This window comes from Trichomycterus rosablanca, chromosome 2 (genome assembly GCF_030014385.1).
Source record: "Trichomycterus rosablanca isolate fTriRos1 chromosome 2, fTriRos1.hap1, whole genome shotgun sequence".
Taxonomy (NCBI): domain Eukaryota; kingdom Metazoa; phylum Chordata; class Actinopteri; order Siluriformes; family Trichomycteridae; genus Trichomycterus; species Trichomycterus rosablanca.
This window is the reverse complement of record NC_085989.1, coordinates 49139182-49149777: the sequence shown is the minus strand read 5'-3', so window position 1 is coordinate 49149777 and position 10596 is coordinate 49139182. Positions and strand designations below refer to the sequence as shown.

The 10596-nt window shown below is 40.2% G+C and overlaps 1 pseudogene; it reads left to right on the top strand.

The window, feature by feature from the left end:
• LOC134334779 (NACHT, LRR and PYD domains-containing protein 12-like) overlaps positions 1–9033 on the top strand; it is a 37032-nt pseudogene extending 27999 nt beyond the window's left edge.
• Positions 9034–10596: the final 1563 nt, after the last annotated feature.

Here is a 10596-nt window from a genome sequence, read left to right as displayed (position 1 = left end):
TAAGTGAAAGATTGACAATGTGGGAGATGGGAACAGATAAAGTAGCACAGCAGAGTTTGAGAAGGGCAGTAGGAGCAGGGTCAAGGAAAGAGGTGGCAGATTTCGATGTAGATATAATTCTCTCAATGGTACCAGCATCAACAGTGGAGAAGCACGGAAATGAGCAATAGGATAGAGAAATGTAAGAACCAGATATAGTGGAGATAGATTCCGAAGTGGAAAGTTCACTATATATGCCCGACACTTTATCTTGAAAGAAAGTGAGAAAAGAGTTACAGAGATCCGACGACGCAGTGACAGAGTTAGATGGGGGACACAGAATCTTATTAACAATAGAAAAAAGTCTAGACGAGTTATTGCCAGCTTTTTTGAACTCAGAAGTAAGGTAGCTAGATCGAGCAGCATTTAAAGCTGCTTTATAATTGGCCAAGTGGTCCGCGAGCGCCAAGGCATGAACCTGCAGCGACGTTTTTTTAAACAGACGTTCAAGCCGTCGGCCCTGGGTTTTTAAGGTTCGAAGCTCAGGAGTATACCAGGGAGAGGAGTGAGAGGAGGGGACAACCCTAGTTTTAACAGGAGCAAGGACCTTAAAAGTATTTGTGAGAGCCTGATTATATATATTCACAGCCTGATTAACAGAGTGCTGAGACGTGACAGAGACAAAGTTCGAGGATAGTAGGGTAGCAGAGAAGGACAATGGGTTAACAGCGGAGAGGTCCCGATAGGTGATTACAGTCTTAGATGAATGAGCGAGGGCAGGCAGTGAGAGACTCGAAGTTATAAACAAATGATCCGAAACACCAATGTTGTGTCCTTGAAGATTACTGATATTATTAGTAGTGGAACAGATAAGGTCCAGGATGTGACCATGTTTATGAGTAGGAAAAGTTACATATTGTTGAAAATCAAAGCAGTTAATTAATGACAGAAATTCAGTAGAGTTTGAGGTTTTGGAGTCTAGGTGAATATTGAAGTCACCCAGCAAAACTACAGACGAAGTTTGACCACACACAGACGTCAAAACTTCAGACAAATCAGACAGAAAATCAGCAATGGGATTTTTAGGTGGCCGGTAGAGGAGTAAAAAGAGAGTAGGACTAGGGCACAAGATCTTAACCACCATGTATTCAAAAGAAGAAACCTTAGGGGAGTTACAGATACAGAGATTGATAGCCTGGGAGAAGAGCACAGCCAAGCCGCCACCTCTCCCAGAGGACCTAGGGGACGAAAGATGCTTAAATCCCGCCGGAGCAGCAGTGTTCAGATGGATATAATCATTAGGCTGTTGCCAGGTTTCAGTCAGAAAAAGAAGGTCAATGTTATTATGAATAATGTGATCACTGAGTAGAGCAGCCTTGTCAGTGAGTGAGCGACAGTTAAATAGTGCCATGGTGAGCAAGCGATTATGAGAAGACCGAGTCAGAGCAGGTGGGCTGTTGGTACGAGAAATCGCACGTAGTACGCCAGGATCAGCGCCGCGAGGATGCCAGGTAGAACGCTTCCAGGGACGACGATCAGTAGACCAGATGACCGGGATTGCTAAGGCTGATGCTTGATAGATGAGAATAGGATGAGAAGGATGATGGGCATAACGCTGACTCCTGCGACCACGATGAACATACCGTGGACGACGAGAGATGCCAGCATTACGACAGAGGTTGTAAGTCACCGAGTCAAGATGATAAAAAGTTCTTAGGTCACGCAGATCAGCAGAAGTATAGTGTAGACAAGGGGATTTGGCATTATCCACGCCACGCGAGGGGCCACAAATAGCATTCATAGTCCCAATTAGACCAAAAATTGCAGTACACAGGAGAAGAAAGCTGGAAAAGTTCATAATTGAAAGCTAGCTAAAGGAACACAACCACACACACCATCAAGGAGCAGTTAGCAGCAAGCTAAGAGCTATGCTATGCTACGATAACTGGCGATGAGTCTTTCACATCTCTGTGGAGAAATTTTGTTCCACTCTTCTTTGCAGAATTGTTTTAATTCAGCCACATTGGAGGGTTTTCAAGCATCAACGATCTGTTTAAGGTCATGCCACAGCATCTCATTCGGATTCGTCCGGACTTTGACTAGGCCACTCCAAAACCTTCATTTTTTATTTTTTTTCCAGCCATTTGGAGGTTGACTTGCCAGTGTGCTTCTGATTATTTTCCTGCTGCAGAACCCAAGTACGCTTGAGCTTAAGGTCACAAACTGATGGTCAGACATTCTCCTTCAGGATTTTCTGCTAGAGAGCAGAATTCATGGTTCCATCAATTACAGCAAGTCGTCCAGGTCCTGAAGCAGCAAAGCAGCCCAGACAATCACACTACCACCACCATGTTTGACTGTTGGTATGATGTTCTTTTTCTGAAATGCTGTGTTAGTTTTACACCAGATGTAACGGGACGCACACCTTCCAAAAAGTTCCACTTTTGTCTCTTTAGTCCACAGAATATTTTCCCAAAAGTCTTGGGCATTATCAAGATGTTTTTTTTGGCAAATGTGAAACGGGCCTTCGTGTTCTTTTTGGTCAGCAGTGGTTTTCGCCTTGGAACTCTCCCATGGATACCATTTTTGTCCGGTCTCTTATTGTTGAATCATAAACACTGACCTTAACTGAGGCAAGTGAAGCCTGCAGTGCTTTAGATGTTGTTCTGGGTTCTTTTTTCTGACTTCCTGGATGAGTTGTCGATGCATTTGTGGATAATAGCTCTCACTGTGGTTCGCTGGAGTCCTGAAGCCTTAGAAATGGCTTTGTAACCTTTCCAGACTGATAGATGTCAATGACTTTGTTTCTCATCTATCCCTAAATTTCTTCAGATCGGGGCATAATGTGTTGCTTTTTGAGATCTTTTCCCCTTCTTCATGTTGTCAGACAAGTTCTATTTAAGTGATTTCTTGATTTTACAGGTCTGGCAGTAATTAGGCCTGGGTGTTTTTCACATAGGGCCAGGTTGGTTGGGATAGCTTTTTTTTCCTTGAAAATGTCCTTCTTCATTTAAAAACGGCTTTTTGTATTTACTCAGGTTATCTTTGTCTGATATTCAAATTTGTTTGATAATCTGAAACATTTAAGTGTGACAAATGTGCAAAAACTGAAAGAAATACTTTTTCACAGCACTGTATTATCTAATAGTGAGACTGAAACAGAAGATTTAGATTCAGCATCAAGATCCTGTATTAGTGGAACTAATATTACTCTTATAAACATTCTTGGTCACACCAACTTGGAAGATATAAGAAAAGAAACTTTTCCAGAATCAGACTCCACAGTCGACCACATAAATAAACAAAAGATTTAATTCCACACTTGTTTGTGTGAAAGTTTCTTCTTTGTACAGTAATAATGTTTTTGTCAGAATGAAAGTGTGTTTTCTGTTAGACTCTGTTTTGAAGAATTCTGTTAAAAGAAACTGTTCTTAATGTAGTTGTGTGCCCCTTGATGCTAATGTAGCTTTTTCAATAAATGAATGGATTAATTGTATTCTAAATTAAACTCTGTTTTGTGGTTGATCAGAAGCAGGATAAAGCGTTTTCAGTGAATGAATGAATGAATAAACTGTTCTCTCTGCAGGTTGGTTGATTGTGGTGTATCAGATGAAGGTTGTGCTGCTCTGGCTTCAGCTCTGAGATCAAACCCCTCACACCTGAGAGATCTCAATCTGTCTCAGAATAAACTAGGAGATTCAGGAGTGAAGCTTCTCTCTGCTGTACTGGAGAATCCTGACTGTAAACTGGAGATACTGTGGTAAGATCAGCTCTCTGAGATTCAAACATGATCTGCTCCTCAGTAAGAAATATTCTCTAATAGTGAGACTGAAACAGAGGATTTAAATCCAGCATCAAGATCCTGAAGATCTTCACTCTTCATTATTTATTCATCACTTTGGATTAAATGTACTGAGCTGTTTGTGCCCATTTTCGTGTAATTTATACATACATTAGATTAATTTATTTAGTTATTACACTTGTTTGATATAATATATTCTGTATACAGTAATAATGTTTTTGTTAGAATAAAAGCAGATACCCAAAATCTAATCCCATATCAGCATAACAATAATCTCCACACTGTTTACTGGTTCTGACACCAGAGTCTTTATCTACAATGATTTTATTTATGAACTTATTGATTCAGACCTGCAGGAAGATGTTTTAAGTAGGAGAGTAAATGTGACAATGTAATTATTTGTAATCATCATAATATAGCAAAATTACATTTACACTTTATTAAATTATGTTTTTTTATTGTATAGATTGAATGTAACATAAATAACACACACACACACCATAATAAACACTAACTGTGTGGCAGTAATATTAGCATCAAAGCTCTGAATTTGATTCTACCTGCTGTTACAGAAGCTGAATAATCGAACCCTAACTGCACATCAGCAGTGTTATTAATAATCTCATGTCTTACCTGGAATTGTTGTTCTGCTGTGTCTCTAATGAAGCTCCTAATAAGGGATGATAAATCCAATCTGTCTTGTGAGCATCTAAATACAATTAAATTATTTTGCAACATTAGAAATAACACATTTACATACAAAATAAAGTACAAATTTACAATATAAAGTATATAATCTATAAGTAAAAGTGCAGGTGGTGATCACACATACAACAAGAAAAACATCTCACATTATTTACACAGATCCAGTATAATAATAAAAAATGTTCTGAAATATTATAAAACAGTTAATAAGAAACAGTTTGCTATTAGAGCAGATTAATATGATTATATTGTTATTTAACAATAAAGTATAAAATGTAAAGTATCAGATTAAAGTGACACAGTAAAATAAATATGTAAGTACAACATGGTTTATAACTGGACGACAGAATCTGTATTACTAATGTAAAAAAATAACATTCCTACAAATCTACAAATCTGATAACTGGTTTTGCCACTTTTGGCAGTAACAATTTCAATCAAAGTTTGTGATGATGTGATAAGACTTAAATCACCGTGAAGGACCTTTCTCTTTGCAGACTTATTTTAATTCTGGTACATTGGAGGGTTTTTGAGCATGAACTGGTTATTAAAGGTCTTTTCACAGAATCCCATATTCAGCTATCTACACCCTCACAGCATCCAGAAACCTTATTTGGCCTTTTTCTTCTCCTTTTACCTAACGGCTCCATCTTCAACACCTTTCTAGTGATATAACTCTCATCCATTTAGTCAGTGCCGCCACCGCCAAGCCATCCAACATACCAGCAGGTGTCACTACTGGCAGATACCCTCCTATCACAAATCACTTTTGACACACTACGCCACGTGTGAAACTCAAAGCCTGCCAGCAAAATCCGGCCTTCCACGTTATCTTATGTAGTCTGTGACAGCTTAAAAGGCGTATGATTGTTGTTATGGTTCAAGTAGTTACAGAGCCGTACTCATAATTTAATGGGACACCTGAGCATTTAAGCAGCAACCGTTGACATTGTAGTCATGGCCACTTACTTTGACCTTCGCTAAGAAGCCATGTCACTTTTACGTTTTAGCTTTACGTTTTAGTCAGCAGCGTCTGTTTAGCTGAGAAAGGGAAAAAACACTTGGCGAGGGCAGAACAATCGTCTTAAAATACACTGTAAAATCGTACATAAACTGCATCTCCCACAATGCATGCCGATTTTGTGACCTGGCAAGTGACCCCATCCCACCACTAGATGATTATAAATGATATACATTATCAATATACAGTATAAATGTGACATTTTGACACCAGACACAAAAAATAGCCTCCAAGAAAAAAACAACACATTGTACAATACTTAAAAGCCAGACTGCAATCACTGCAGAGGGCCACCATGATGCAGATGTGGCCCTCTGTGAAAATGAGTTTGACACCCCTGCACTACGCTATTCACACCACCCTCCACACTGTCTTCTGCTCCTTACTCTCACTACAAATCACATGTCCTCTGTGAACATCATATTCCATGGATCAGGACCAGGATGAAGCACTTACCATGAATAAATGAATGAATAAATAAACTGTGTGAGCTGAACTGAGAGAGTGAAGAGTGTTATCATTGTTCTCTCTGCAGGTTGGTTGATTGTGATGTATCAGATGAAGGTTGTGCTGCTCTGGCTTCAGCTCTGAGATCAAACCCCTCACACCTGAGAGAGCTGAATCTGTCTCAGAATAAACTAGGAGATTCAGGAGTGAAGCGTCTCTCTGCTGTACTGGAGAACCCTCTCTGTAAACTGGAGATACTGAGGTAAGATCATCTCTCTGAGGTTCACACATGATCTGCTCCTCAGTAAGAAATGAGACGAGTCCTGAGGTATGCAATTGTGCATTGAAAATTAAACTGTTAGTTAAATGTAAAAGCATTGTTCTCTCTGCAGGTTGTATATTTGTGGTGTATCAGATGAAGGTTGTGCTGCTCTGGCTTCAGCTCTGAGATCAAACCCCTCACACCTGAGAGAGCTGGATCTGTCTCATAATAATCTAGGAGCTGCAGGAGTGAAGCTTCTCTCTGCTGTACTGGAGAATCCTGACTGTAAACTGAAGATACAGGGGTAAGATCATCTCTCTGAGATTTACACATGTCCTTTCTTGTTCCAGCATGACTGTGCTCCTGTACACAAACAAGCTCCATAAAGAACTAAACACTTCTGAAGGATGAATGGAAAGATTAGTTGTGAACCAGGGCTTGCTGTCCAAAAACAAATCAGTGTCTGACCATACAGATGCTCTTTTTATTAAATGCACACAAATTCTCACAGACACACTCCAAAATGTATATAAGACTGGTGGCGGTTGTAGCCACAAAGGGAGAGTTGAGGGTTCATTTCCATATTTGCAGTGCAGGCCACATCTTAATAATAGTGAATGGAGACTGAGACTGTAGAGGGAGGGAGGGGAACACTGAAAATTTATGGCTGGAGTTCAGGGTGCCTTCTGCCTTGTGCTGGGCAGCCACCCTGTCTCTTTATTTATTTGTTTATGTTTTATTTCTTTATTTTAAATAAACAAAACATGAAAGTGTAGGAGCTTTGGAGGAAACAGGGAGGTCTTGAAAGCTCAGATTTTTTTACGATGGAATAATAAATATATACACTGTTCAGCCTTAGCATTAAACACACATAATATTCTGTCTATTTAGCAAGATGGAATATCCTACAGTGCACCCTGATGCAGGTAAACAGTGCACACATGCCCAACCATCCATATGATACTGGACAGAACAGGATTTATCGGACTAGTCGACCTTCTTACATTGCACTGTAGAGTTCTGATGCCTACATGCTCATTGTAGATGTTTTTAATGGTGGACAGAAGTTAGTGTGGCCACATTGACTAACCTGCAACAGCCTCATACACAGCAGATGTCCTCTGGCATCAATTAGTCGTGGCCACCCCACAACATGCCTGTGGTTCATGGCCTGTCTCTCCTTGGACCAATGTTGGTGGGTACTCAATACAGTTACATGTGACGCCCCTTGTTGTTTTGGAGCTACTTCAACCAAGTCATCTAGCTGTAACAATTTGATCCTTATAAAAGTCATTCAGGTGTTTATGCTGATCAGATCTGCTGCATTTAAGAAATGACCTATGAGGTCACCAACAACCAACATTTAATAGAACCATGGCCATGGAATTCACAATTATTGTGAAATAAGCATTGTAATGCACATTTTAAGGGAGTGATCCTAATGTTATGGCTCATCAGTGTTAGGATGTGGGACAAGTTCAGTCATGGCTTTTCTCTCAAACTTCAGTTATTCATTTAGTATAACCTAATGGACATTAGTCTGGATATTTTCGCTAATCAGAGAACTTGAGCACATATCTGATGCATACATTTACTAATTAATTTATAATACAATTACTGATTGCATATTTGTTGCACTTTATCAATCAAAAAGGACTCCACAGGACCTCCACTAACCAGATTTGAATACCAGGCAAGCAATTAAGGGTTAAGAGCCCTACTTGGGGCCCAACAGTGGCAACTTAACTATAGTGGTGATTTAACTGCAACCTTCTAATCACTAGTCCAGTAATTTGAGTGCCTCAGTGTCAGTTGTGTGAGGAGAATTCGGCTCCAATTATAATATAAAGCCAACAGTGTTCTGTAACCAGTGTTCACTGATAAATGAGTGAGGATTAACACACTGTGCAAGATAAGATCTAGTCAGTTCAGTTTAATGAGCTTGATTGGCAGTACAGCTGTCACAATATTACCAAAGCACTGAAAAGATATTTTACACACAGCAATTTTAGTCTCGAATTGTACACAACCAACCAGTGCTAACAGGGCATGTGGCAAGTACGTTTAAACTGATTTTTTTAAAAATCCCAACAACACTGCTGTATCTGCTACACTCATACCAGAACAACAAACATTTTTATGTGTTTAACCAGGTTAGTATCATTGCAGTGCTGAGAATGATTCACCACCCAAACATCCTATGGTGGCTTGATAAATTATGGAACAGTCAGTAATTGTATACCCACAACTGTATGGTAATCCAGTTCAGTACACTGTTATTAGTTGTTTTATTTCTTCCAGACTCTCATCAGTGTATTGGGATGAAGACGAGGATGAATACGAGTATAAAAATGATGATGAAGACGAGTATAAAGATCAGGATGAAGATGAGGATGAAGACGAGGATGGTTAAATCAGACTGTACAGGATCTAAACCTCATGAAGGAACTGATGACAGCTGGAATGGAGACCAAAAACTGAATTAATTACACTTACCACGTAAACTTGAGAGGGGGAAAATGGTGGTGCCGTCGTCTCCTTGACTCCAACCAGAGTTAGGTTAACACCGATCTAATCAACTCTGCCAAATAACTCCAACACTGAACACAATTTAAATCCAAATGTGTTAAAATGACACCTTGAGAGTGAAAATCTAATGTTTAACTCTGAAATTGTAACACTCCAGTTATTGCTGTGTATAGAGCTGTATATTTATATTTTTAAGGAATGGGTAACTTAGCTTATTAAAAAACAATGAATCAGCTAACATGTAAATACAGATAACACAATAAAACAGTATTGTTGTTGTAAAAGCCATTAAGTTTTGTACAGTAAAATGTTAATTGTACCATATTAGTCTATACACATCAGAAAATTGGTAACATTATCTGTAAAATAAGAACAGGAGTATGCAGTAACTACAGTGTATCACAAAAGTGAGTACACCCCTCACATTTCTGCAAATATTTTATTATATCTTTTCATGGGACAACACTATAGACATGAAACTTGGATATAACTTAGAGTAGTCAGTGTACAGCTTGTATAGCAGTGTAGATTTACTGTCTTCTGAAAATAACTCAACACACAGCCATTAATGTCTAAATAGCTGGCAACATAAGTGAGTACACCCCACAGTGAACATGTCCAAATTGTGCCAAAATTGTCAATATTTTGTGTGACCACCATTATTATCCAGCACTGCCTTAACCCTCCTGGGCATGGAATTCACCAGAGCTGCACAGGTTGCTACTGGAATCCTCTTCCACTCCTCCATGATGACATGACGGAGCTGGTGGATGTTAGACACCTTGAACTCCTCCACCTTCCACTTGAGGATGCGCCACAGGTGCTCAATTGGGTTTAGTCCATCACCTTTACCTTCAGCTTCCTCAGCAAGGCAGTTGTCATCTTGGAGGTTGTGTTTGGGGTCGTTATCCTGTTGGAAAACTGCCATGAGGCCCAGTTTTCGAAGGGAGGGGATCATGCTCTGTTTCAGAATGTCACAGTACATGTTGGAATTCATGTTTCCCTCAATGAACTGCAGCTCCCCAGTGCCAGCAACACTCATGCAGCCCAAGACCATGATGCTACCACCACCATGCTTGACTGTAGGCAAGATACAGTTGTCTTGGTACTTCTCACCAGGGCGCCGCCACACATGCAGGACACCATCTGAGCCAAACAAGTTTATCTTGGTCTCGTCAGACCACAGGACATTCCAGTAATCCATGTTCTTGGACTGCTTGTCTTCAGCAAACTGTTTGCGGGCTTTTTCGTGCGTCAGCTTCCTTCTGGGATGACGACCATGCAGACCGAGTTGATGCAGTGTGCGGCATATGGTCTGAGCACTGACAGGCTGACCTCCCACGTCTTCAACCTCTGCAGCAATGCTGGCAGCACTCATGTGTCTATTTTTTAAAGCCAACCTCTGGATATGATGCCGAACACGTGGACTCAACTTCTTTGGTCGACCCTAGCGAAGCCTGTTCCGAGTGGAACCTGTCCTGGAAAACCGCTGTATGACCTTGGCCACCATGCTGTAGCTCAGTTTCAGGGTGTTAGCAATCTTCTTATAGCCCAGGCCATCTTTGTGGAGAGCAACAATTGTATTTCTCACATCCTCAGAGAGTTCTTTGCCATGAGGTGCCATGTTGAATATCCAGTGGCCAGTATGAGAGAATTGTACCCAAAACACCAAATTTAACAGCCCTGCTCCCCATTTACACCTGGGACCTTGACACATGACACCAGGGAGGGACAACGACACATTTGGGCACAATTTGGACATGTTCACTGTGGGGTGTACTCACTTATGTTGCCAGCTATTTAGACATTAATGGCTGTGTGTTGAGTTATTTTCAGAAGACAGTAAATCTA